This window comes from Desmodus rotundus, chromosome 7 (assembly GCF_022682495.2).
Source record: "Desmodus rotundus isolate HL8 chromosome 7, HLdesRot8A.1, whole genome shotgun sequence".
Taxonomy (NCBI): domain Eukaryota; kingdom Metazoa; phylum Chordata; class Mammalia; order Chiroptera; family Phyllostomidae; genus Desmodus; species Desmodus rotundus.
The window spans coordinates 109,707,949-109,712,432 of NC_071393.1; the positions used below are offsets into that span (position 1 = coordinate 109,707,949).

At 42.2% G+C, this 4,484-nt stretch overlaps 1 pseudogene; it reads left to right on the forward strand.

Moving 5' to 3' along the window:
- Window positions 1-2,103: 2,103 nt before the first annotated feature.
- LOC112311946 (ubiquitin-conjugating enzyme E2 W-like) lies at window positions 2,104-3,366 on the forward strand (annotated as a pseudogene).
- Window positions 3,367-4,484: the final 1,118 nt, after the last annotated feature.

Below are 4,484 nucleotides of genomic sequence, written 5' to 3' on the forward strand. Positions count from 1 at the left end.
CTTATCTGTAACATGGGGAAAATAATGGTTATTTCACAAGGATCTTTTGTGGATAGAGGACTATTTTAATGAGTTGGTATCATTATTCTTAATATCTTTATTAGGAATATCCTTATTATTCCTAATGAGTTGGTATCGCTTATTCCTAATAAAACTGCCTTCCCGGACCCATTTGTATGATTTTTTACAACTTACTGTGAGTCTATAATTATTTTAAAATTTAAAATTAAAAAAGAAAAATACTAAATATTGGGAAGAATGGGGATCAATTAAGTGTCAAATACTTTGGAAATTGTCAGTAACTAGTAAACTAAACCTAGGCCTGTTTTCTGATTTCTCAGTCCCAGTCTTAGCTACATACCCAAGAAAAGTGAATGCTTATATCCACCAACAGATATATACATGGATGTTCAGAGTAGGTTTACTCATGAAAGTCATAAACTGTAGACAATCCATCAACAGTGAATAAATAAATAACATGCAGTTGATTCACACAGTGGTATAGAGCATGGCAATAAAAAAAGTCAAACTCCTAATATATATATCAACTTGGATAAATTTCACATGATGTTAAGAGAAATAAGTCAGATACAAAGAAATACATTTGGTGTGTAGAAAAGTCATAATAATGGTTACCTCTGGGATGGTATTAACAAGTAAGGGGCATGAGGAAACCTCCTGAAAAATTTCTAAATCTTAATCTGTGTAGTGGTTACACAAATGTGGGTGTGTATATATGTGTGTGTGTGTATATATACACACACACACATATAATTCATTAAGTGTACACTTCAATTTATATTCCTTATTTGTGCATTTTATACCTCGGTTGAAAAATAGAGGGGAAATATGTTTTCCCATACTGTTGGTAAAACAAACAAACAAGCAAACAAACAAACAAAATTGCCTTCCCTCTTCTCTTCCAACTGTGAATTCTAAACTCAGTGCCTTCAGTAATCGGTAAATAGTTTCAGTTTGGGGCACCTATTGCCTAATCTGTAATGGAAGCAGACAGTTCACATTATCCTGAGCATCCAGGAAAAGGACTGAATATTGACCAGGAAGGAGGGATTTCCTTTAGGTATTGGACTTAAGCATTAACTCCTTCACTTCTCTGCCCCCAGGGCCCCATCTTGAAATTTGTAATACATGTGTTAGGTCCCACATGTATTGCATGTTAGATCCCACCTAACACATGTATTGAGGCAAGCAAAACCGAGACTTCTGAGTCCCGGTGTCATCCTTACTTTGTGACTGAGTGTGGATCCTAGTGCTTAAGTGTCCTCTGAAAAAGTGAAGAGGGAGGACTCCCCATGGAAACTTTTTCAGCATCAGGAAGGCTTATCCGTCCGTCGGTCTAACTGTCTGTCCATCCATTCATCCATCCATCCAGAAAATAATTGTTCAGTGCCTAGCGTGTGTGAGGAGTACTTCTGGTCCCTGTGGTGGACACAGATATGTATGAGACACGTCCTGCCGTAAAGAGCTTACATTCTTTCAGGAGAGAAGGTAATGTCCCTTCATAAATGACTCTAAGACCAGGACGTGGTAAGTATGGAAGGCAAGATACAAAGTGCCATGGAATTCAAAGGAAGGGGGCAGCCTGTTCCGGCTGGAGGGATCAGGGAGTATCTGAGTAAATCTTGAAGGTAAGGCAGGATTTAGACATCTGAAGATGAGGAAAGTGGGAACATGGGAACGTGAAACAGACCCCTGGGGAAATGGTGGCTAATAGTCTGTCTATACGTCTATTAGCTAGTTAATAGTCTGATGAAAGGGAAGTTGAGAGAAACAGTTTTAGAAATGTCACCTGAGAACAGATTGCACAGAGCCTGAATTTTAGGTCAGGATAATTATAATGAGGGCAGAGACAGGTGGTCAAAGGTTTCTAAGCACTGGAGTGGTGTGTTCCCTGGAAGGTTAGTTGGGAAGCTGCGTTTGGCACCTGTCAGAGACAGCAGGAGTTGGAGATGAGGCCATTTATAAAACCTCCAGCCGTCGAGGTGAACTTGAATGTGGGACTGAACCAGGATAGAAGCTGTAAGAGTGTAAAGAGTGTTGGAGAGTCATTCAACTTCCTGTGTGCTTAGAATATGACTTGAGGGATGGATCAGTCAAGGAAAGCTTGTCCTTTCTAAACTCCTCTGCGTTATTGCCGCACAGTTTACTCCTCCCCACCCTGCTCTGCATCCTGTCAAAAGCAGCCCACCTCAGCTCTGGCCTCGCCAGCCTTGGGGGGATGGTTCCATCAAGGCGGCAATGCAGAAATGACGACAGAACTGTCTGCTTCGCAAAATAACCCACCTCCTGGGGTGACTTTAAATGAAAAGGATATTCAAAATTCAATTACACGGTGGGTTGTAGACATGGAAGGCACACCAAGTACCTTATATGAAGGGGGAAAATTTCAACTTCTTTTTAAGTTTAGTAGTCAGTATCCTTTTGACTCTCCTCAGGTCATGTTTACTGGTGAAAATATCCCCGTTCATCCTCATGGGTATAGCAATGGTCATATCTGTTTATCTATTGTAACAGAAGACTGGTCCCCGGCGCTCTCAGTCCAATCAGTTTGTCTAGCACTAAGAGCGTGCTTTCTGGCTGCAGAGGAGAGATGACCGCCAGATAATTCTTTTTATGTTCAAACATGTAACAAGAATACAAAGAAAACAGAATGACGATATCATGATGATACTTGTTGATGCCTCTATTATCGTCCGCCTAAGGGAAGATAGTCCTACTGAGCAAATGAACTTGGATCCTTCAGACTTTGAACTTTAACCTTTGACTGGAAGTGATCTATAGGCAATGAAGACTCCTTCCTTTTACTGCATTTTTACTCGCGTGCATTCTGGGCACGTGCTGATCGCTGGTTCAGTCCAGGCAACTGACATGCTTTTATTAGTCATGCAGTACTAACGTAGGTGTCAGGAGATGTCATATATAATTCCACTTTTTATTTTTATTTTTTTAAGCTTTTGGAAAAGTTCCAGGTCCTCATGTATCGTGCAATCGCAATGACTTTCTGGGAGGTTTGGGGGCGTTCCTTGCCAGCAATGGATGTCGGAACAGGAAACATTTTCATTAACTCCTGCCACCCAATGATTAATGCACGGAAAAGGCCTCTGAAATGAACTTACCAGTTCTAGTGGGATTCTAAATAAAGCGAGGGATCCAACATTACTTTGGAAGTCACCCCAACTCGTTTCTGTTTGGATCCTATGAACTGTGATTCAGGTTAACGGCATGAATGCACACGCATCTTTAAAGGACTGTAATGAAAGGTCATTGTGTATTTGCCGAATTGTTTACATCTGTTGTTGAATTGTTTTGATAGGGAAGGTTTTCAAGTAACAATGGCAGAGAGGTACAATCTGTTATCCTTACGGTGACAATAAATTCATTTGTTGTGTGTAGTCCCTCAGTCCCTGGAGTGAATGTAGGAGTAATCTGGGGTATGGCTGCTTTCATCGAGGCTCTGGTGGAAGTAGAAACCCGGGGCAGAGACGATCAAACTGCCGCAGTCCACATTAGGGCTCGCGCAGGCGCGATTTGCCCTCGCGTGAGCCCTGCTGCCCAGGCACTATTTCGTCATCCGTGTTTGGAAAATCCATAAACATTTTTGTTTGCAATTTGTTATGTTTTAAGTAAAGTTTGAATGTATACTACTTTAATTGGAAAACTTGTGTCAAGTTTTTTTCTTGTAAATTTTCTCTGGTTGTATCATCTCATCCTTCAGCCCTGTACCCTAAAATAAGAAATACATTTCTGACAGAGACCTAATGTTTAAAAATAAAATAGACACCCCACCTGTCCCCCAGCGACACCGAAGATAAGACAGGGTGTAACGTTTCAAGTGAAGATGTGGTCTGCTGTCTATCCTTATTTAACAAACCCGCAGCACTTACTACATACCACGGAATCTTTTAAGAGCTTTGTAAATACAATATCTGCTTATCCTCTGAGGTAGATGCTATTATTGTTCCCATTTTATAAATGAGGACCCTGAAGCACAGAGAGATTAAATAATTTCCCCAAAGCTATACAGCTAGTAAGTAGCAGATGTAGGATTTACACCCCAAGAAGTCTGGCTCCAGCATCCTTGCACTTCGCTGTCACAGAATCGTGCCTCTGTGTCACTGCTTCGCCTCTGCCCACCTGCAATGAATCATCGCCTAGAGGGAATTACTTTAGGACCTTCCCCAGCCCCACTGAATCACTTCTCTCTTCTTGGCTTGAGATGCTGTCCAAGGTCTCAGCCATAGCTCAAAGCAGCCGACTAACCTCTGCCGCAGCCATAGGTGCAGTCCACGGTGAACGTCACTGCCCCTCTCTGCTGGGTGACCAGCCCCGAAGGTGGGTGGAGCAAAGATACGGACTGCTGAGGAGCAGCCATCTTATGAAAGGTGGTCTTGCACCTGCGAGATCTTTCACCCCCTCCCTAGAGCCATCCCGTTAATGCTGCCGCGCAGCCTGCCACTCCGGAA